Here is a 25,961-nt window from a genome sequence, read left to right on the forward strand (position 1 = left end):
ATCCCTGTATGAAGCTTATACTGGAAATTATGGCAAAAGTCTGTGAGTATCTCCTAGCTATTACTAGGACTTTAGATGAGAGAATTTCCATTTGAGAAAGAATTATTAGCTTGCTGTTGGGCATTAGTCACAACTGTCCCTATAAATGAAGGATATAAAACCATCTTGAAACCTGAAATACCAATGATGTCTTGAGAGAATTTGGAGAAACACTCTAATGCCCAGATGAGTTCCAGAAAAAAAAAAATGGAAATGATTTATACAAGATCATGCTAGTGGGGAAAGCAAAGAGGAGATATTAATGAGCAGGGAGACTTTTTTTTCTAACCCTAGGATTGACTGTGGAACAACCTGAGGAGCTGCCGAAAGTGTTTACCACATGAACAGTGCCCGATGAACAGCTCTTGATTGACCAACAAACAGCGGCTTTGTTTACTACTGATGGCAGTTCCAAGATGAATAAAGCTGTTTTCTGTTTGGAAAGCCACACATAAAGACCAGTGGATGGAAAGACTCTGAAGAAGACAAAAACAAATCAGCTCATTGGGTTAAATTGCATGCTGTTTTCTGGCAGAGATAAAAGAATTGAACAGAGATGAAAGTTCCTCTGATGGATTTTTACTGACTCATGGGCAGTGGAGAATGGCCTAGCCATATGGTGAGGCAGAATGGAAACTTGGCCTGGTAAAAAGATGCCTATATGGGGCACGACACTATGGAAATCTCTATGGGAATTTTTTGAATGCATTAAAGTAGGACATGTCTATGTCTGTCAGAAGAACTAGTATTATTACCTACAATCTAGACCAGCACAGTGGCTGAATTTAATGTTCCTTCCCAAGGTAGAAAAGTTTGGTTAAGAGAAGGATAAATAGTAGCTGAGAGTAAATGAATGAATAAATGGGTTATATATTGAGGGAAACTCAATATTACATTAACATCTCAAAAAAAGGCTCAGAGCAAGAGATGATATTATCTCTTAGTTCATGTATACCACATGCCTGAAAGGGTGAAGTCATATATTGCTGAGACTACTCTTGCTTTTGGAACCTGACAAGATTGACTGAACACCTGCAAACCTGAGTGGCCTAATCTTGGGAGACATTTTCATATGAAATAATAATGGATCAGATATTAAAAATGACTGAATAGTTTTCTGATAATGTGTCAGCATCTTTAGACTTTTATAATCATTTTGTTGTATGCTAATGAAATGACTGGTGACTAAGGCACCTAGATAGCTCTAGGATTGGGGTTGGTCACCAGAAAGACCAAAGTATGATTAGAGGTTTGGAATTTTCCACTCCACCCTTCAACCTACAGGGCTGGAGATTGAGTTAATAATTGATCATGCCTACATGATAAAGTCTTCATAAAAATTCCTAAACTATGGGGCCTGAAGAGCTTCTGGGTTGGTGAACACATCCATGTACTGGGAGGGTGGTGCACTCCAACTCTATGAAGACAAAATTGTTTGTATTCAGGACCCTTCTGGACTTCACCTTATGTATTTCTTCATCTGACTGTTCATCTGTATCCTTTATTACAACCTTTAGAGTAAACTGGTAAACATAAGTGATTCCCTGAGTTCTAGGAATTGTTATAGCAAATAATCAAATCTGAGGAAGGGGTTGTGGGAACCCCTGATTTATAGCTAGTTGGTCAGAAGTACAGGTGACAACCTGGGACTTGTATCTGACATTTGAAGTGAGAGCAGTCTTATGGGACTGAGCCCTTTATCTATGGGGTCTGCATGAACTTCACATAGTTAGTGTCATAAACAAATTGAAAGACACCGAGTTGGTGTCTGGAGAGTTGGGAAATCTGTTGGTGTGGGAAAAAACATCCATAATTTGGTGTTGGAAGTTGTGTGAATGGAAAAACAGTTTTCCTTTACATCATTAAAAAATGTCATGTTTATATACAAAAATAAAGCCACATATATATAAACAAAGTGAAACATTAAAACAAAAATGAAAATTACCTTATAACCAGAGTATTTCTCCTGATGTAAATGTATATTCCAGGTATGTCTCTTTTAGGTCTGATTTACCTGTATTAGTTTCTGTTCTAAATCTGTGAAAAAACATGACTTCTCTGTACCTCTCTTTACCCATCTGTCATATTCTTGTCTTAACTATTTGGCAGAGTAAATGTACATGTTTTAATAAGTAGACAAGATACTAAGTTGCTTATAAATGGGTGCCTCTGGAATTCAAAAGAGGCTTATTCCTTTAAGTATATTAAATATTTCTCACATAATTTCACTCACCCAAATAATCTGCATTATATTTGAAGCAAATACTTTAATCCGGTTTTATTTCTTATCACCATGAACTCTAGATAAGTGAACTCCCAAAAAATTATCTTTGTTTTTCAGAGAAACACACACTTGGGTGTTGAAAATAAAGTGCCATAATTAAAACTTTAGTATTTGACTCAAGTGGGTTCACATGACAGTTCTGCCACTTACTAGTTACAAAAGCTTGGACTAAAACTTAACTTCTTAGGGATTCAGGATCCATATCTATATAATGTGAATAAAGCTGTACTTAGTAGGGTTAAATGAGACAATGATATGAAATTTCTTAACTCTATGTCTGGAACATAATAATTAGTCAATAAATATTTTGCTACTGTGTTATGGTTCATGTTGACTAACAATCCTACCAGCATGACATTAATTATCTATAATCTGAATGGTCCATTCAAAAGACTTGAGTCTTGATTACAGTTTAGGCCTTTAGCCAGGGGAAACAGCATTAAAATAGCAAATCTGGCACAGTACCAAATTCAAGTTAGGCATTAATTAAAAAATAATGCATTGGTTATGGAAACATTAGCTCATTTAATACTTATACCTGAAATCTTGGTCACCTAATAGATAAGAAATTTATTTTCCACTCACATAAAGTTTAATGGGCAGTAGGTTTTGGGAGGGTCTTATTATTTTCTATCATTCTAGAACCCATAATCAAGGAGGCTCTGCCATCATTAACACATAGTTTCCAAGGTTGCCCTGGAGGTCAAGATCACACTGGTAGAAGTATGAAGGGAATGTGAAGAATAACATGGGAGGCTTCTATGAGGCATGTCTAGAAGTTGCATTTATCATACATGGCCACATTCTATTGGCCTGAACTCAGCCTTAATCCAAAGTAGTACTAATACCTAATTGCAAAAGAGACTGGAAAATCTAATTGACCTGTCTACACCAGAGGACAAGGAAGCCATTGTGGTGATCAGGTAGGCAATCTCTATCACATTGAATAAGTTAATAAAATCACGAAATTCCAAAAGTACTCTTGCTACTACTACAGACAGCATTTTGCAAAGTTGGAGGCCATTTGAGCTATAAATTAATGCATAATTTGATTTGATGAGAAAACACAGGTATTCCATTGCAAAAGGATATCTTCATTCCTTTATCTTTGAAATTTTTGATTTGTTTGCTTATCTGAGACAGGGTATTATTTATTTCAGAGGTCAAATATAAGTCTTTCTTTACTCTGAGGAAGTTATATGCATTCCTTCATAGTAAATCCATTTTTATACATAGCTATATTTTCTTTCTATAATAATTTCCTCTGCAAACACCAGACAATAATCCTCAATTTTTCTGCATACACACACTATTAATGAAATCTCCTTGCTAAGTAAAGCCCATTATTGAAAGAATAAGCTGGTGAAAAAAATCTGTCCTTTCATTGTATAACCAGCAGATTCACAATAATCAAGTTTTAAGTGGAATAACACTGGGTAAACAAATAAATGGAATTATGACAGCCACATAGATTAATTACCCAATGTCTGTTATCAATGCCTGGTCCATTTTAGGCAAAAATCAAAGTGTATAATTATATTATTTTATTATGAAATAATTGTTTTTAAATCTTAAATTATGTATCCTATAGTTTATTGAGAGTAGTTAGGCATGTTTCCACTACACACACACACACACACACACTCAACTTCATACTTATGTATATATATATGTATGTAGTTGATTCAATACTGTTTACTTTCTGTAATACTATTTGCTGAGCATAGTATTTGCTTATATAAATCCAGCATATGGTAATTTGTTTAGAACTAGATGAGTATATTTTAAAATACATTTTAAGTTTTTAAGGACACTTTTACAACATGCTTTATATATTTATAAACATTAGTTATGAAGTCATTAATATGTTGCCACAATTGACTATATCTTCTCCATATATATATATTTTAAATGCATATATTTTACTAGAAACTTAGGAAAAAGGAGAATGTATAAGCTGATAACTCTTTTCACATGTAGTTTTTTGCAGCCATAAGACTGTGTTTCTCTCTTCCCAGCTTATTAATTGTGGGATGATATGAGGAATGGCTAGACTTAATTAAAATAAACTTCCAAATTCTAATCTGCAGCATTCTTCTGTGAATCCTTCCCTGTTAATTATAGCCCTCATTTATATCCCTTGTCTCAAAATCCCTAAATGCATTTTAGCCTGTAGTATACAGTGATTATTTATTTTTCTACTGTCTAGTATTTTTGAATAATCTTATGGTTCTGTGAATATTTTCTCTCTGACTGAATTGGAAGCTTTTTGAGGGTAGGTATAATATTTTTTTCCTCTTGAATCTGGCAAAGCATCTAACACAATGATCTACACAAAATATCTGTCAACTCAAGTGCTGGTGAACATGTGAACAAAGGAAATCCTTTTACATTTTTGATGGGAAGGTAAATTGGTATAGCCACTATGGAAAACAGTATGAAGATTCCTCAAGAAAATTAAAAAAAAATATAATTACCATAAGATCCAGCAATTCCAGTTCTGGGTATATATCCAAAGGAAATAAAATTACTATCTCAAGTAGATATCTGCACCATTATGTTAACTGAAGCATTATTTACAATAACCAAGACATGGAAATAACCTAAAAATCCAACAACAGATAAATGGAGAAGAGTGACAAAGACAGTGGAGTAGGAAGACCCTGAGTTCACCTCCTCCCATAGGCACATCAAAATTAGAACCATTTACAGAGCAACTATCTATGAGAATGACTAGCAGAAAATATTTTCCACAACTAAAGAGATAAAGAAGGGACTACAACAAGATGCACAGGAGGGGCAGAGATACAGTATAATCAAGACCCAGACCCCTAGGTAGGTGACTCACAAATGGGAGGAAAATCACAATTGCAGTTCTCCCCAAGAATAGGAGGGACTGAGACCCACATTTTGCTCCCCAGACTGAGGGTCCTGCATCAGGAAGAGAAGCCTACAGAGCATCTGGCTTTGAAGGCCAGTGGGGCTTGCAGATAGGAGAGTCAAAGGGCTGTAGGAAATGGAGACTCTGCTCTTAAAGGGTGCATGTATGCAAAATCTCACACTGAGACCCAGAACAGAGGCAGTGATTTGAAAGGAGCTTGGGTCAGACTCACTTGCTGATCTTGGAGAGTTTCCCAGAGAGTTAGAAAGCAACTGGGACTCCTTCTGGGGACACAGATACTGGCAACAGCCATTTTTGAGAGCTCATTATACCATAAGGACACTGGTACTAGCAAATGCCATTTTGGAGACCTCTCTCTAGCCTGTTCGTTCCAGGGGCCTACCTACCCATCAGCTTGTCAGCAACAGTACTGGGATACCCAGGCCAAGCAGCCAGCTCTGCAATAACCTAGCCCCATCCACCAGCAGGTTGACACCAGCCATAGGCACCCCTGGGTACCCCTGCTACCTGCTCTAGGCCCTAGTCCCACTAACCAGTGGACCAGCACCATCCTCAGGACACTACAGGCCCTGTAGCCAGCCACACCAGAATTCAACTCCACCCACCAATGGCTGGCAGCCTCCACACAAAGCAAGGCCTGGTAGCCAACCGGGACAGGTGCCAGCCCTCCTTATTAGCACACCCACAGTAGTTGACCCTCCCACAGTAAGAAAGCCTACAAAGCCCACATACATAGAGGGCACACCTAGAGCATACAGCCCTGGTGATCAGAGGAAAGTATGGTGTTGGGCCCCTAGGATATCTCCTACAGAATCCCATTTCTCTAAGATTGAGACACATAACCAACACACCTAATACATAAATATGAAAAAGAACTGGAAAAATTAAGTGAGAGAGAAATATGTCCAAATGAAGGAGCAAGATAAAAATCCTAGAAGTAAATGAAGTAAAAGTAAGCAAGCTGTCTGATAAAGAGTTCAAGATAATGATCATAAAGATGCTCAAAAAACTTGGAAGAAGAATGGATAAACACAGTGAGAAGTTTAACAAAGAGTTAGAAAGTATAAATAAGAAACAAAGAAAGCTGAAGAAAACAATCACTGAAATAAAAAGTACACTAGAAGGAATCCACAGTTTATATGATGCTGAGGAACAAATCAGCAAACTGAAAGAGTAATTGAAATCACTCAAGCTGAAGAACAAAAACCTCATATTTTTAAAAAGGGTAACAGTTCAGGAAATTTAAGAGACCCTTGCAACAACATCAAGTATACTAACATTCACATAATAGAGGTCCCAAAAAGAGAAGAGAGAGAAGAGAGAGAAGATGGGGCAAAAAACTTACTTAAGGACATATAGTAGCTGAAAACTTCCCTAAACTGGGAAAGGAAACAGATATCCAGGTCCAGGAAGCACAGATAGTCTCAAACAAGATCATCCCAAAGAGGTTCACACAATGACACACTGTAATTAAAATGGCAAAAATTAAAAATAAAGAGAAAATATTAAAAGCAGCAAGGGAAAAGCAACTAGTTATGTACAAGGGAACTACTATAAGTCTAGTAGTTTACTTTTCAGCAAAACTTTGTAAGCCAGAAAGGAGAGGCACAATGTATTTTTAGTGATGAAAGGAAAAAAAAAATATAAACAAGAATATTCCACCCGGCAAGGCTATCATTTAGATCTGAAGGAGAAATAAAGAGTTGTATAGACAAGAAGTTAAAAGAGTTCAGCACCGCTAAACCAGCTTTAAAAGAAATGCCAAAGGTACTACTCTAAGTGGAAAAGAAAAGACCATAACTAGATATATGAAAATTACATAAGAAAAAATTTCATTGGTGAAGGAAATTGCACAGTAAAGGCAGTAGATCAATCAACTATAAAGGTAGTAGGAAGGTTGAAAGACAAAATAGTAAAATCATTTATATCCACAATAAGTAGTAAAGGGATACACAATTTAAAAAAGGGATACAATAAAAAAAGTAAAATCTGATGTTAAAAAATTAAACATGGGGGAAATGAAAACACAAGGTTGTTAGAATGTATTTGAACTTAAGAGATCAACTTAAAATATGACATATCTATCTATCTATCTATCTATCTATCTATCTATCTATCTTTCTATAAACTTGATGTAACCACAAACCAAAAGCCAATAATAGATACAAAAAAGAGAAGGTAATTCAAACATAATACTAAAGATAGTCATCAAATCACAAGGGAGGAGATTAAAATAAGGAACAAAAAAACCCCTATAGACAAAACCCCCAAACAAGTGACAAAACCCCCAAACAATTAACAAAATGGCAATAAATATATACCTATCAATAATTACTTTAAATGTAAATGGACTAAACGCTCCAATCAAAAGACACAGAGTGGGTGAATGGATACAAAAACAAGTGTTACACATATTCTGCCAATAACAGCCTCATGTCAGATCTAAAGATACAAACAAACTGAAAGTGAGTGGATGGAAGAAGATATGGAAACAAATAGAAATCTGGGGTACAAATATTCATTTAAGACAGAATAGATTTTAAAACAAAACCTGAAACAACTGAGACAAAAGGGGCATTACGTGATAATAAAGGGATAGATCCAATAAGACAATATAATAAATGTAAAAAACATGTACTCAATGTAGCACTACTTAAATATATAAAGGAAATGTTAACAAACATAAAGGGAGAAATTGACAGTAACACAATAATAGTAGGGGACTTTAACACCACACTTATGTCAATAAATAGATCATCCAGACCAAAAAAAAATCAACAAGGAAAAATTGGCCTTAAATGACACATTAGACCAGATAGACTTAACAGATATAGATAGAACCTTCCATCCAAAAGCAGCAGAATACACATTCTCTTCAAGTGCAAACAGAACATTCTCCCCATAGATTATATGCTAGGCCACTAAACAAGTCTCAATCATTTAAGAAGACTGAAATCATATCAAGGATCTTTTCTGACCACAACTCTTGAGACTGGAAAATAACTATAAGCAAACAAAAAAACACTGCAAAAACACCAACACACAAAGGCTAAACAATATGATACTAAACATTAATTGGTCACTGAAGAAATCAAAGGGGACATCAGAACTAAAAACCTGTATACAAAAGAAAATGGAAATGCAACAATAAAAAGCTATGGGACACAACAAAAGCAATTCTCAGAGAAAGTTTACACTGATACAAGCCTACTTCAGGAAAAAATCCTAAGGATGCCGCAAAAAGCTCTTAGAGCTAATAAAGGAATTAAGTAAAGGTCCATGATACAAAATTAATTACAGAAATCTGTTGTGTTTCTATACACTAACAATGATCTGTCAAAAAGAGAAATTAAGAAAATGGTCCCATTTAAAATGGCATCAAAAACAATAAAACAACTAGAATTTATCTAATTAAGGAGGTAAAGGATCTGTACTCTGAAACTTCTAAGACATTGATGAAAGAAATTGGAGACAACATGAACAGATGGAAAGACATGCTATACTCATGGATTGGATGAATCAATACCCTTAAAATGACCATACTACCCAAGGCAATCTATAGATTCAATGCAATCCCTATCAAAATTTGTATGGAAACACAAAATACCCCGAATGGACAAAGCAATCTTGAGAAAGAACAAAGCCGCAGGTATCACATTTCCTGTTTAAAACAATACTACAAAGTTATAGTACTTAAAACAATATAGTACTGTTAGAAAAACAGACACATACATCAATGGGAAAAAATATATTTCCCAAAATAAATCCACTCTTCTATGGGCAATTAATCTATGACAAAGGAGGCATACATATACACTGTATAAGGCATATACAATGAAAAGACAGCTTCTTCAATAAATGGTGTTGCAAAAACTGAACAGCTACATGCAAAATAACCTAACTGGACTACTTCTCTTACCATATACAAAAATACATTCATAACGGGCTAAACAGTTAATGTAATACCTGAAATCATAAAACTCCTAGAAGAAAACATAGACAGTATGGTCTTTGACATTGGTCTTTCACTTTGGGAGGATATGTCTCTTCAGGTAAGGGAAACAGAAGCAAAAATAAACAAACGTAACTATATCAAACTACAAAGCTTTTTCATAGTGAAGGAAACTAACAACAAAATGAAAAGGCCATCTACTTAATGGGAGAAGATATTTGCAAATAATATATCTGATAAAGAGTTAATATCCAAAATATACAAAGAACTCACTCATACATCTCAACATCAAATAAAAGAAAAACTTGATTAGCAAATGGGTAGAAGGCCTGAATAGATAGTTTTCCAAGATGGTCAACAGACACATGAAAAAATGCTTAACATCACTCATCACCAGAGAAATGCAAATTAAAGCCAAAATGAGTTATCATCTCACACCTGTCAGAATGGCTATTATCAAAAAGACAACCAAAACAAGTGTTGGCAAGGATGTAGAGAAAAGGAAATCTTTGTGCACTGTTGGTGGGAATGTAAAATGATGCAGCCACTATGGAAAACAGTATGGAGATTCCTCAAGGAATTAAAAATAGAACTACCATACAGTCTAGCAATTCCACTTTTGGGTATTCTGAAGGAAACAAAAACACTAATCTGAAAAGATATATGCACCCTTATGTTCACTGCAGCGTTGTTCACAACAGCCAAGATATAGAAGTAACCTGTGTCCATTGACAGATGAGTGGATATATATATAGTGGAATACTCATCAGTCATAAAAAATAAATAATAAAATATTGCCATTTGAGACAACCTGAATGGACCTAGAGGGTATTTTGCTAAGTAAGGTAAGTTAGAGAACAACAAATACTATATACCATATGATTTCACTTCTATAAAAATCTAAAATGAAAACATAAACAAACATAACAAAACAGAAACAGATTCATACATACAGAGATCAGATAGGTGGCTTCCCAGAGGGACAGAGAGTGGCAGATTAAAAATAAAAACAAAACAAAAAATTGGTAACTACGTGAAGTAATAAATGCTAATTAGCTTGATTGTGTGATTATTTCACATTTACATTTATACAAAAACATCACATTGTACACCTTAATATATACAATGATTGTCCATTATATCTCATAAATCTGAAAAAAATATAAAAAACAAAAAAGAAAGTTGATTAAATGTTCCAATTAATAAATTAGAAAAAGGACTATAAGAAATGAGGTGAAGTTGGTAAAAGGGTACCTATTTTCAATTTTAGAAGAAAAAGTCTGAGGATTTAATGTATTAAGTGGCAACCATAGTTAATAATACTGTATTGTATAACTGAAATTTACTGAACAAATGGAACTTAAGTGCTCTCACACAAAAAAGATAAATATATATGATGGATGTGTTAATTAATTTGATTGTGGTAATCCTTTACAATGTAAACATATATCAATCATCATGTTGTTCAGTTTAAATATGTTACAATTTTACTTATCAGTTATACCTCAATAAAGCTTAAAAATAAAAATTAAAAAACGAATGGATAAAGAAAATGTAAAAATAATAATAAAAGAATAAAGCAGCAAATCCTGCCATTTGTCACAACATGGATGAATCTTGAGAATATTATGCTAAATGAAATATCAGATAAAGACAAATACTGTATAATCTTATTTAATTGTGGAATAAGACATAAGAACCAGACAACAGATTGGTCTCTGCCAGGGGCAAGGGCTGGGGGTGGGATAAATGGATAGAGCTGGTGAAAGTGTTCAAACTTCCAGTTATAAGATGAATAAATTCTGGGGATGTAATGTACAGATGTAATATACAGCATGGTGATTATAGTTAACAATACTATATTACATATTTGAAAGTTGCTAACAGAGTAGCTTTTAAAAACTCCCACCAGAAAAAAAGATGTAACTATGTAAGCTAATGGATGTGTTAACTAATCTTATTGTGGTAATCATTTTGCAATATACACATGTAGAATCTATAGTGTACATCTTAAACTTACACAATGTTAATTTTCAACTATATCTCAATAAAGCTGGAATTTTTTTAATTTGTTTTTTTTTTTTTTTACTTATACATAATGGAAGAGGAGATAGTTGTAAAGAATTAGTGACAATTTTTCTTTAAATTTGGAATTCGGAAAGGTCCTTAAAATACAAGGAAAACTGATCTAATACGTAGAGGCAAGGACATCAGCCCATCAGCCATGCCTTCATGGGAAAAAAAAAAATACTGGAGAGAGGAAGGAAAGTGTCTTGAGCACTTTGCCCAATACCATGGAATTTTGCTCTCTGTTTTTGACAGAGAAATGGCAGTCATAATGGAAAATGTTTAGATAGAAGAATTTAATATTTCAATGCTGGGTGAAGTCAGTTGTATTTTTCTTAATCTCTCCTCTTCATGTTGTTACTTTTGTGGTTTCTTGCCTCCAAATTATTCTATATTTTGCTTTAAAAAAGTGCTTCCCTTTAGACTACACCATACTACAAATGAAAAACCCTTGACTGTTTTTCAGTTTTCAAATCTATAGGTTTCTAACCTCTATATAATTTATTCCCATATTAAACATTGAACCTCATGTCTAGCCATTACTATGTCTCTGTGAAAACTAGACATTTTTACATAATTGGAGTAGAGAGCTGTACCTAGTGCATGACCCAAGGGTTTCGGGCAGTGTTTCACAAAAGCACATCATAAACCCTCCCTGGAAGTCTCAAATTTCCATACTGAAAGCCTGCGCTAAAATACACGTGTTATTTGCTAGTGGCAAAACATTCAGCTTTTATCTGCACTTAACACTAAGCAAAAACAAGTTTACAGTATCAGTCAGCTTACTGGGAAAATGACCAGACACTAAAGCTTAGTGAAAGTGCCATACAGAAGTAACAGATCAGTAAATATTCTCTTTCAGGGCTTATCGAACAGTGAGTGTAAACAGGGTGAGGAAGCAGCAAATTTATTTTTAGTTTTATCTGCATAAGTCTATGTCTTTCCTGCTGCTACCTTTTCATGATCTCAAACCTATATGTGAAATACTCTACATGCCATCTTCTATATATTCTCAATTTTCACAGTAAAATAGTATGGTATAGTACAAAGCATATCAACTCTGGAATTAGACAGATCTAGAATTCGATGCTGTATGACCCTAGATACTTTTTAAAATCTCTCTACTTTAATTTAACAACTTAAAATATAGGGTTAATATCTACCTCTAGATTGTTTTAAGTATTAAATTATGTATCTAATATTTAAATGTTCCATATGTGCTTGAAAAGAGTGTGCCTTCTCCCCTCTGGCTAGTAAAATACTCTATATTCAAACTTAGATTATGAGGCAAAATTTTGTAAGGGTTCTACTACTTAACAGTTGTATGACTGGATAAAGCAATTAAACATTATGGGCAGTAGTTTTCCATCCGTGAAGTGAAGACCATTGTAGTACTAACTTTGGAGACTTGTTTTGAAGTTAAAGTGAATAAATGCATGTAAAGAACCTTGCACATGGTTATTAATATTTCATTATTGATTTATGTCTATTAAGCTAACCATTTTTGAAAGAAGACAGCTAAAACTCTAAAATACAATTGCGCCCATTAATAGACTGAGAATCAGAAGATAATAGAATGCTTTCTCTTCCCTCCACACTACCACCATGTCAACAAGACTCCAGTATAACAGTAGATTACAGCTGAAAGAGCTGCTAAACACAGACTGAGAAGCAGTGCAGAGACACCCCAAACCAAGAATGACAAAAACAAGTATGTTAGATGAATTTGAGCCCTCTGATGGATATACATACAATAAACATTAACTAGAGTCCAACTGTTAGCTATATTAACATAAGTGCTCATGCTAAAGTTCCATTTATACCAGGTACAATTACTCAATACAACATTCCTCACTTTCAACAAAAAATTACAAGATATGATAAAAATGCAAGAAAAAAAACACAGTCTGAAGAGACAAAGTAAGCATCACAATCAGATTCTGTGTCAGATATGACACAGATGTTGGAATTATCAAGCAGGGAATTTAAAATGTCTGTAATATGTTCCTGATTCTAAAGGAAAAATACAAGAATATGTGGGTATTCCAAGCAGAGAGATGGAAACTCTAGGAAAAAGTCAAAAGTAAATATTAGAAATAGTAAAACACTGTAACCAAAACAAAGAATACCTTTCGATAGGATCAACAATAGATCCAACACAACTAAAGAAAGAATTAGTGAGCTTATTATGAGTTAATAGAAACTTCCTGAACTGAAATGCAAATAATAATAATAATGACAAAAATGGAACAGAATATCCAAAGACTATGGAACAATTTCAAAAGGTGTAATATATGCATAACTGAAACAAAATAAGAAGAAATACAGAGAAGAGCAGAATAAATATTTGAAGTAATAATGGCTAAGGATTTTTGACAATTAATGACAGACAACAACCCACAGATCCAGGAATCTCACTGAACTGCAAGCAGGATAAATATCAAGAACAATACAGATAAAATTTAAAATATATCTAGGTATATCATATCAAAACTAAGTAAGTCTAAAGACAAAATATCTTGGAAGCCAGAGTCAGGGAGGAAAATACTTTACTGACAGAATTTCAAGGATTAAAGTTACAGACGACTTATCATTAGAAACCATGCATATAGAAAGAGATTAAGGTAAAATCTTTGATTCCTTAAAATAATATTATAAAATTAATAGAATTCTATATCCAGTGAAATTATCTTACAAAAGCAAAGAAAAATGAAGACTTTCTCTAAAAGGTCTTTAATGAGGGAATTAATTGTGAGCAGACTTTATAAGAAATATTAAAAGTTCTTCACTCAGAAGAAAAGACATAGGTTGAAAGCTAGGATCTACATAAAGAAAAGAATAGTGTAGGGGAAAGTAAGGATAAGTTAAAATCTACTATTTTTCTTATTCTTAATTAATCTAAATGGTAATTGTGTATTTAAAGAAATAATATCATATTTGTAATTATAGCTTATAGATAAATTGATAGTAATGTTACAAAAACATTTGGGAACTATTAGAAACACTCTATTATAACATAATATAAGGTTATTTGAAGTTGGACATAGATATTTTCAAATTTACATTGTAAACTCTAGGTTAACGAATAAAATATTGAAAATAAATATGAATGATATGTCAAATATGAATAATACATCATGTATGAGAGCAGAGATACAATGGAACAAAATAAAATGCAACAAGTAGAGAATAGTTACAAGAATGGCAGGTTTTAATACAGTTATAGAAATAATCACTTTAAATGGGAGTGGTTTAAATATACCAATTAAAAGACAGACTGTTAGAGTGGATAAAATTTAAAAAGTAATACTCAACTATCTGTTGTCTACCAGAGACTCATTTTAAATATAAAGAATTAGGTTAAAAGTGATGGCAGGATAAAAGATATTCCATACTAACACTAATTGAAAAACAACAAAAACAACCCTGAAATAAGCTATATTTATTTAAGAAAAAGCAGATTTTATAAAGGAAAATTACTAAGAAGAAAGGACATTACATACTGACAAAAGGATCATTTACCCAAGAAGACATCAAAATTCTAAACATGTATGAATGTATTAAAAGAGCATCAAAATACATGAATCAAAAACTTACAAAAGTTAAAAAAAAGATACATACAAATCCACTTCTATAGCTGGGATGGACTGCAACGTGAAGAAGCAGACGTGGGCATCTTCCTATCTTGGGCTGTGCAGTTCACAAAGTTCAGCCAGGCTGAGAAGGCAGAACTTGACAACCACTTTGAAAATCTTCTGGTCCCAGAGGACCATACCAAGCACTAGACAGAGGAAATCCTAAGGCAGAGAGCTGCTGTAGCCCAACCTCAGTGCCCATTTGTAGGAGTTTATGTATGAGAAGCTAAGCAGGAAGGTGCCCTTGCAAGTCACCAGTGGGGAACATAACAGAGGTGGCCAGTGAGCTGGCATCCATTGCTTCTAAAGGAAAGACATTGATCAGGATGGCAGAAGCTGGAAAAACACCTGGGAGCCACAGAGAGGGATTTTATCACACAGCCTTGTGAAATAAAATTCATATTTTATGGTAAGACAAGAAAAATTTAAACATAAAAAATTCTTCCCTTCCCTTTGGCCCCTTCTCCCAAAACTGCATTGTGTATCTGCATTATGCATTGACCACAATATCGGCAGAAATACCCGCTCAACCATAAAGAGCAACATTCTCCTATCATCAACAAGACAATTCCTTAAAAGATAACATTCCTTCTTGATTTTGTAAGGGGCCATGATGATGCTGAGCTCTGGATTGTGTGAACTGTCAATAATATGTCATTTAAGGTACAGCCCTCAGTCTCAAAAAACTTACAAAACTGTGCCTTGATTTCTAACCAGTGGAAAAGTTCTCAGAGCTTTCTGAGATGCTCTTCCCAGATTACAATCCTCAAATTTGGCTGGAATAAAAGTTTCAATTTCTTTCTTAGATTGACTGATTAACTTTTCACTGATAGTCTCCATCAAGTAACCTCACACCCCAGTGCAACTTCTTAGAATGGGGCTGGATGATGATTTCCAAGGCAGAAATGGCTCCTCCAAAATGGTCCTCTGGACTTAGATGCCTGTAAAGCACTGCTGAAGGAAGCCAGAGTGGCAGAAGCCAAAGGCATAACAGTGGTGCCTGACTTTCAGGAAACTAGGCCTTACAATTATATTCTCTTGGTGAGTGCCTCTGCATTTTGGAATGATGAAATGGACAGGACTTAACAAGAGCTCCAAGTGGCCCAGTTAGAGTTTGACTGGCAGGCAGAAGTGACCCATCTCCTTGTGGAGAAAATCAGCAGCACTCACTTGAACCACCTTCACTGCCTCCATGAGCTCCTAGAATCTCAGACAACTTACTGTGTATAGAGCTACTGCCATGTGCTGGGCTTACAGAAACAGCTGGGGAGATTTCCAGACACCTTTGTGGACACAACATAACCTATCTCCCAACCTCTGAGCAGCACCTCACCCAGCACCAGGGCTACTATGCCTGTGGTACCCTTTGTGGGTGGCCTGGCCTCTCCAGGGAGGCCACTATCTACCAGGAGAAGTTTGCCTCACCCACCAGCAGAACTCAAAAGCCCAGATACTCTACAACAACAAAGCAGCTGGACAGCAGTGAGTTGGCCCTACTGACTGGTGAACTCATCACTGTCTACAGTATGCCCAGCATGGACCCTGACTGACTCACTGATGAGAGAGGCAGCAAGAAGAGAGAGGTCCCCATCACGTACTTGGTGCTGCTCACCTAAGTGGGCCCCTCCCAAGCCCCTGCCCATTCTGGCTTGGGCAGGAGAGGATGGGTGCAACTCTGCCACTAATCTTGTCTATTGGTGTTCCAGCTGCTGAGGGTGGGGAGAATAACTCCATTCTCTCCTTGCCCCCAGTTATGCAGCTATGAAGGGATCCCAGAGGCTGAATGATACTATTCTTTCCTCTATCCCTGTTTCTGACCTGTGGTTCTGGATTCTCCAACCCTGTCTGCTTCCCCTAAGCACTCCAGCCCTCCCGGCTCGTGTTAAGGACAGAGAGGTTTGGCTTCAGCAACTGTACTCGGCACCTAGGCATGTGTGGGAGTCAGCCACAGACTGCCTGAGGGTGTCTTGGGGTACATCCTTGATAAGAAGATAGCACCTACCTCTTAGTTGCCAAAAGCAGTAAAAGGGGAAAGGCAGGAAGGACTGACAGCCCCCAGGGACTGGATGCTGTCCCCTCTGGATGAACTGGAGCTGAGAGGGAGTCTGGCTTGAGAGGCAGGGTTGCGCCAGTGAGTGGCATCTCCCCAATGCTACCCTTCTACTCCCATCCCCTTATAGTTCAAGCCAAATATGGTGGCTTCAGCCTGCACCAATCTGAACTCACTTTTTAACTTATCTTTTTACTCTACCTGTCTGCTTGCTCTAGCAGTGATGAGTAATAAACCATCGCTTGTGTGCCCCCAAATAAGAACATATATGGCAAATCCACAGATAACAACATACTCAATGGTGAAAAGCTGAAAGAGTTTTCTTGAAGGTTAGGAACAAGACAAGGATGCCCACTTTTATTCAACATAGTATTGGAAATCCTAGCCAGGGCGGTTAGGCAAGAAAAAGAAATAAAAGGCATCTAAATCAGAAAACAGAAGTAAAACTGTCATTAACGGCAGGTGACATGATATTATATATAAAAAGCTCTAAAGACTCCACCAAAAAACCTGTTAGAACTAATAAATGAATTCAGCAAAGTTGCAAGATGCAAAATCACAGATAACAATCAGTTGTGTTTCTATGTACTAATAACAAAATATCCGAAAGAGAAATTTTAAAAATCCCATTTATAATTGTATCAAAAGGAATAAGACATCTAGGAATAAAGTTAGCCAAAGAGGTGAGAGACTTGTACACTGAAAACTATAATATGTTAATGAAAGAAATTGGTGACTTTTTAGAATATGTCACCAAAAGCAAAGGTAACAAAAGCAGAAATCAATAAGAGGAAGCATATTAAACATAAAAACTTTCACACAGTGAGAGAAACCATTGATAAAATAAAAAGGCAACCTACAGAAAGGGAGACAGTATTTGCAAATAATATATCTGATACAGAGTTAATATCTAAAATACAGACCCATACAAGTCAACAGCAAAATAAAAAACTAATTTAAAACTATGCAGATGATCTAAATAGAAATTTTCCAAAGAAGACATACAGATGGCCAACAGGTACATAAAAAGGTTCTCAACATCACAAATTATCAGGGAAATGCAAATGAAAACCACAATGAGGTATCACTTCACACCTGTCAGAATAGCTATTATCAAAAAGACAACAAATAGCAAGTGCTGGAAAAGATGTGAAGAAAAGGGGACACTCATGCATTATTGGTGGGAATGTAAATCAGTGCAGCAACTATGGAAAACAGCATGGAAGTTCCTCAAAAATTAAAAAAAAAAATATAACTACCTTATGATCCAGCAATTCTACTTCTGATATTTATTCAAAGGAAATGAAACACTAACTTTAAATGGTATCTGTACCTTCATTATGTTCATTACAGCATTATTTATAATAGTCAAACCATGGAAACAATCTAAGTGTCCACTGGTGAATAAATGGATAAATTTAAATATAAATGGATACATGTATATGTATATATGTCATAAAAAAGAAGAAAATTCTGCCTTTTGCTACAACATGGATGGACTTTGAAGATATTATGCCAAATAAGTCAGACATAAAAACAAATACTGTATAATCTCACTTATATGTGGAATCTAAAAAACCAAAACAGAACAAAACAAACAAAACCCACCAAATATATAGATAGATACAGAGAACAGATTGGTGACTGATAGGTGCAATAAAAACAAAAATCACTCAAATGGGTGAAGGAGGTCAGAAAGTACAAACTTCCAGTTATAAAATAAATGAGTCATGGGGATGTACAGTACTGTGACTGTAGTTAATAATACTGTATTGGATATTTAAAAGTTGCTAAAAATGTAGACCTTAAAAGTTTAGATCACACACAAAAATTATAACTATGTTTGTTGAATGATGTTGACTAGACTTCTCATGGTGACCATTTTGCAATACATACATATATCAAATTACTATGTTGTACACCTTAAACTAATATGTTATATGTCAATTATAAGTCAATAAAAATACATGAAGCAAAAATATATAATAGAAAAATTGAAAAAATCCACTATTACAGTTGGAAACTTCAACACCTCTATCGGTACTTGATAGATAGAAGGCATGAAATATATCCACAAAGTATATCAATAAAGATATAAAAGACCTAAACAGTACTACCAATCTACTTAATATAATTAACATTTATAAAATATTCTATCTGATAGCAGCAGAATATGCATTCTTCTTTACACACAAAGAATTTTCATCAGATAAATCACATTCTTGGCTACAGAAAAGAACAATAAAAGTTTTACAAGAATTTAAATCATATAATGTGTGTTCTCATAATACAAGGAAATTAAACTATTAATCAACAGAAAGCTAGCTTTACAATCCTTAAATATTTGGAAATTGAAGTGGAAAAGTCTATGTAACACAAGAGTCAAAAAAGGCAGCTCAAAATAAATTAAAAATTTGTTTATACCAAATTAAAATAAAAATAAAGTTTATTAAAATTTGTGGGATATAGCTAATGCAATAATTTAAGAGAAAATTTATAGCATTAAATGTGTATATTAGAAAAGAAAGATCTAAAACCAATACTTTAATCTTCAAACTTTTAAAGAGAGAATATCAATTTAAGATCAAACTAATCAGAAAAAAATGAAAAAAAAAGAGACAAAAATAAATGAAATTGTGGATAAAAAAGTATAGAGAAAAATCAATAAAACCAAGAACTGGCCTTTTGAAAAGATAAACAAGACAAGCATGTAGCCAGGTTAACCAGGAAAAAAGGAAGGAAGATGACACAAATTACTGATATCAGATATAAAAGAGAGGTCATTAGTATTGTTCTTGTACGCATTCAAAGAATAATAAGGGGTACTATGGACACATATGCCCCAAAATTTGAAAACTAGATAAAATAAACAAATCTATTGAAAAACTCAAACTACCAAATCTTAGTAGAGGGGAAATAGATTGAATTAGTAGTCTAAAAGTAACAAAAATGAAAGTGCAAGGCTCAGATGGTTTTATTGGTGAATTCTACCAAATATTTAAGGAAAACTTACTACCAATTCTACATAATCTCATCCAGAACATAGAAAAAGAAAATACTTTCCAATGCATTTTATCTGGCCAGAATCACTGCAATACCAAAGTGATATATAGAGATCTGGGAGGAAAAACTTTTTCTCTACCCTATTAAGTTTTTATCTCTGGGGGCCTGCAAATTAAACTAACAAGAGAAAGATTAAGAGGAAAAAAAGAACATAATTTTTATTAATATTTACATGCATGGGAGTTTCACAAAAGGTAAGTGGCACTCAAAGCAGTTAAACTTGGGGGCTTCTATACCCTTTTAACAAAGGAAAGAGGGCTTGGATTCCAAGGGACCACAGATTATGGGGAAGTGGTTAGGAAATATATGAGGGAACTAATGGAAGATAAGAACTGTTTTAGTTAGCTCTGTTTATGCAAAGTCATTCTGGTGTCTACTCTCCATCTCCAGTGATAATAGTCACTCTTCTCTTCCTGGAACAAGGGGCAGGCACTTTCAGAAAGGGAAGTTTTGTCCTGCTCTTAGGTAGATAGGAAGAGGCAGATAACACTTCTTGAAAAAGCTGATTCTCAGTTGACTTCCGCTCACAATGATTTTTATGTCAAATTGGTATGTTCTAAGTTGGCATATCATTATCCCTTTCATAGATATTATAATAAAAGAAAGCTAATTTCTGTCATAAAAAGATATAAAATCTTTAAAAAATACTAGCAAATAGAATCCTATAATATATAAAAATAATAATATATCACAATCATGTTGGGTTTATTCCAGGAGTATAACACTGATCCAACATTTGTAAGTCATCATATTAACAGGCTAAATAAGAAAAAACCATATGATTATATCAACTATATCAGAAAAAGCATTCAATGAAATTCAACATTCATTCATGTTAGTAGCTTTCAAAAAACAGGAATAGAAGAAAGCTTCCTTTGCCCCATTAAGTGTATATGCAAAAAAATTTACAGCTAACATAGTATTTAATAATGGTTAGAATCTATGCACTCTCCCCGTAAGACTATAAACAAGTTGTAGATGTCCTCTTTCACAACTCCTATGCGACATAGTCCATGGACAACTAGATAGTGTAGTAAGTCATGAAAAAGAAATACAAGTCATATAGATTTGAAAAAAAAATTGTCTATTGTAGATGATGTGTCTAGTACAAATTCCCATAGAACCTAAAGACAAAAACAAATAAACAACAACTCCTGAAAACAGTGAGTATAGCAAGGTCACATAATGAAAGGCCAATATATAAAATTAAATCTTTCCTATGTCAATGAAATTTTAATTAATAATCAAGAAAAAAGGGGAATTTTATTCAAGCCAAACTGAGGATTATAATCCAGGAGACAGACTCTTAAAAAGCTCTGAAAAATGTTCTGTCACTTAGAAGTCAAAGGCACAGTCATATCCATTTTTGACACAAAGAGTTGTACATCAAAATTATACACTGACATTTTATGTAAAGTTCACCAAAGATACAGTCCAGGTTAGCACATGCAAAATGAGCAACAAATCACCAAGACTGCCTGCAGAATTGGGAAAAGTGCTAATCTTTTAAGAAATTACATTACTATCATCAGAAGAAAGGAACAATAATTGATCTTTGCAGTTGAACAGGCATTCCCACCTTTGAGGCGGTCTGGTTACTGTATAATGCAGATACACATTGCACATTAGGCAGCGAGGGAGGAGGCCCAAGTGAATAGAGAGAATTTTATGTTTATACTTTCTTGTCCTGACTTAAAATATAAATGCTATTTCATCAATTTCCCCCTTTTGATCATTAATTTTTTTTTAATAGAAAGCATTAGGTGGTCAAATATTTGGTCCCCCAGTGTCAAGCTTGGTTGCTTACCTGCCCTAGATCCATCATGTCCTTTGATGTCAGGTCTTTATAACCTGGTTCATGCTTTCCTTTTAGGGGGGTAGGCTGGTAGAATGCTTGGCAAAGACTGATAGACAATTCCAGATTGTCCAATAGGATTTATGCCAATTTTACCTTGTATATGCATTGTGCATACCCATTATTTTACATAGAACTACACATACCACCAATAGTTTCAAGTCATTTAGACATCATTATTTTACTGAAGTTTTGAATATACTTTGAGAGGCACAAGAAATTATTATTCTTTAAATGTCACAGAACACAATCAATATAGTCTATAACAACAAATTCATAAGCAGAGATTTGTTTATTTTTGTTTTATTTCCTTTGGTTTAGGAGATGGATTGAAAAGATACTGCTATAAATTATGCAAAAAAGTGATCGGTCTATGTTTACCTCTAGGAGTCTTATAGTATCTGATCTTACATTTAAGTCTTTAATCTAGTTTGAGTTTATTTTTATATGGTTTTAGAAAGTGTCTTATTAAATTCTTTTACATTTAGCTGTCCAGTCCACCACTTATTGAAGAGAGTGTCTTTTCTCCATTGTATATGTGGTATATCTTTCCAACTGTTTGTGTCCTCTTCAATTTATTTCATCAGTGTCTTAAAGTTTTTCAACTACAGGTATTATACCTCTTTAGGTAGGTTTATTCCCTATGTCTTCATTTCTCTTGACTCTGTATTATTATCTTCATATTAGGAAAAAAAAACTTTTCATATTGTGTATCCATTACCATATCTTTTCTAACTATAGTTATTTGTAATACTTTTATCTTTTAACATTTGTATCAGGATTGAAAGTGATTTAACAACCACTGTTACAGTATTACAGTATTCTATTTTTGTCTCTATGTTTACCTTTACCAGCGAGTTTTATACTTTCATATGCTTTTGTATTGCTGTTTAGCTTATTTTCATTTCAACTTGGACAGCTCCCATTAGGATTCCTTGTAAAGTAGATCTTAATGAAAATGAGCACATTCAGCTTTTGTCTGTCTGGGAAAATCTTTATCTCTCTTTCATGTTTGAAGAATATTTTGGCCAAGAATAGTATTCGTGGTTGATAGTCTTTTTCTCTAAGTATTTTGACTATAACATCTCACTCCCTTCTGGCCTACAAGATTTCTGCTGAAAAGTCCACTGATAGTTTTATGGGGAATCCCTTGTATGTAACAACTCATTTTTCTCTCATTGCTTTCAAAATGATCTCTTTGACCAGACTTTTGACAATTTAATTATAATGTGTCTCAGTGTGGATTTTTAGGGTTCATCTTAGTTGAGATCCATTGGTCCTCATTGATCTGGACGCTCACTTCTCTCCCTGGATTTGGGAGTTTTTCAGCCATTATTTCTTTGAATAAGCTTTCTGCCCCGTTCTCTTTGTCTTCTCTTTTTGTGTGACGTGTTTAATGGTCCACTTGACGGTGTCCCATTGTCTTTTAAGCTTTCTTCACTCTGCACTCTTCTTGTTTTGTTCTTGCTGCTCTTTTGCATGGATAATTTCAATACTTTATAATGACTTGTCTTTGACTTTTTTAATCCTTTCATATTCTTTATCTAATCTACTGTTGAAATTATTTAGGAAATTTTTTTTTTTTAGTTTAGTTCATGTATTCTTCAGCTTCATGATTTCTCTTCAATACTTTCTAATGTATCTTGTCTCTTTGTTGAAATTTTCACTTTGTCCATGCATTGTTCTCCTAACTTTGTTGAGCATCTTTCTGATAGCTATTTTGAATTCTCTGTAATCAAATCACATACCTTTGATTCATTAAGGTTGTTTTCTGAAGAATTTTTATTTTGTTCCTTGGTTTGGGACATAATTTCCTGTGTCTTCATTTTTCTTCACTTATTGTATTATCTTCATATTAGAAAAAAAGAAACTATCTCTCCCAGTCTTCAAAGACTCACCTCATACAGAAGACCTTCATAAATTAGCCCAATCAGAGATTTGGGGTGGGGGGTCCTCTCTAACTTTTCAGGTCCACCCCACTTCATTTGTTCTTAGTAGATCCCAGGAATCCAGAATGTGCCAGGTCCTTTTAGAAAAGTGAGACTAAAACTCACAGAAATATTGGGGCATCAGATCTTCTGCCCAACTCTTTCTCTCTCTAGAGAGAAGATAGGAGAAGGGTGGGTTTTTGTTTATTTGTTTGTTTGTTTAATCTACTTGCTCTGTACTAAGTTAGAAGGAAGTGCTAACATGACCATTTTTTCAAACTGCCATCTTTGTTCTCACTGACTGATAGGAGGCTAGAATGCGTTGGCTCCCAGTCTCATAGTGCTGTGAGACCGGCAAAGTGGAAGCCAATCCTTTGAGCAGTCCCTGAAAAAGTCAGGGCATTAGATGTGTAGGCCAGCTCTTTTCCTCCCCAGGGAGAAGCTGGGGCTTTTTGTCTACTTGTTTTATGCTGAGCCATGAGGAGTGGCTATAATAACTATAAGTCCAAACTTCCATCTTTATTCTCATTGGTCCTTAGGTAGCTACAGCTTTTTAAGTCCTGTCAGTACTCCAAGGCAGACAAGAGAGAAGTCAGTCCTTTGGGTAGTCTCCAGGAAAGCTGAGGTACAAGATGTGTGGTCTATCTCTTTCCCTCCTAAGGGAGAGGATGGCTAGGTTTTACTTCTTTGTGCTGATCCGAAGGGAACAACAGTCAGTCCAAACTTCTCAAAATCCTTTTGTGTCTTTCTTTCAATCAACAGATATCGAGAAATCTCCATTTGATCATTTATCTGTTTCATTAATAAAAAGAAACTTTGATCAACTTTTGCCTTTTTCTCTCTTCCTAAGCATAGGACATAAGATGCCCTTTTCTCCTTATACTTTTCTCATCACTTTTTAATTTGGTTGTTTTGCTCGGCATTGATTGATTAACTCCAAGCAGAATACTACCAATGTCATCTACACCTGCCTTATTGTGTCTGTTAAAAGTAGGCTGGCTTAATATACAAAGTTCAACAATACAACTCAAAGTAAATTTAAGTATTATCTAATATCCATTTACAAGTCCATTTATGACTTTCTCTTGTCACTTCACTTTTGTATGACTCTATTGAGTGTTAGTCCATTAGCAAGTTCTGCCAAAGGGAATCTTGAATAAAGGCATTTAGTGAGTTCACAAGTAGTTACGATTATTGATTTGTGACAACCAAATATATATAGCCACTGTTTTTACTTAGTAGGTGCTAAGGAATTATATAAAAAATGTAACTTTACAGTGAAAATCAGCTAATAAACATTTTACCTTACAGAATCTGTTAATCTAGTGAATCTACATAATTTGAATATCTGTTCAACATGCTTATGTGCTCTAAGATTACTATTGATTCTTCCTAATGGATAAGAATAAGCACATTATTGCATATTTCACAATTTCTAGATTCCTTTTTATAAATGATAAAAATTAAATTTGAATGTCTTAATTTTGAAATATATAATCTGAAACTTACACATTCATTTTGAAATTTTAGCCAAAGATTGTACTGTGTACACTGAAGGAATACAGAGACTATGGAACATTGTTTATCAATGCCAGCAGCATGAGGAATTTCAGAGTATTTGTGTCTGAGTAAGTCTTTATTAAACTGATTCATTTCCATGGCTTATCTCAGTATCTGGGAAGGTATGGTCCACAATACTTTGAATTTAAGTTTAAGGTTTCAAGTCAAAATAAATCTGCCATCTATAAGTCAGAATCAATACAAGCTCTAGGGACAAACAAACCTTGGTCTTATCTAGACCAATGGTGAGGTCCCTGTCAAGAAGTTTAAGCAGAAGCTAGATGAATTTGAGGTATTTTGTAGTCATTTTCTTGTACTGAGAGTGAAATAGCACCATAAATTAAGATTCTGTAAATCACAGAAGCAATGAGCATAGGGATCAATCAACAGTGGATTTCCTGTGAGATATATCAGAGGTTAGTTTTAAGCTAGTCAACCAGTTTGGGTGAAGGTTTAGGAGCAAATCATTATTTAGCCTGCATTGTCAAAGGCAACATTATTATTTAGCAACAATCAGAAATAAGTGAATATTAAGGATAGTTTAAATTTTAAAATCAATAAGGAAAGAATAACATTTTGCATCAACAGTGTACATTAGAAAAAGAGATCTTTCTTCTTCCTTTGTC

The 25,961-nt window shown here is 34.5% G+C and overlaps 1 pseudogene; it reads left to right on the forward strand.

Annotated features, from left to right (window-relative positions):
- The first annotated feature begins 9,229 nt into the window (after nt 1–9,229).
- LOC105069314 (endophilin-B2-like) lies at nt 9,230–17,092 on the forward strand (annotated as a pseudogene).
- The last annotated feature ends 8,869 nt before the right edge of the window (nt 17,093–25,961 follow it).

Source organism: Camelus bactrianus, chromosome X (genome assembly GCF_048773025.1).
Source record: "Camelus bactrianus isolate YW-2024 breed Bactrian camel chromosome X, ASM4877302v1, whole genome shotgun sequence".
NCBI lineage: Eukaryota > Metazoa > Chordata > Mammalia > Artiodactyla > Camelidae > Camelus > Camelus bactrianus.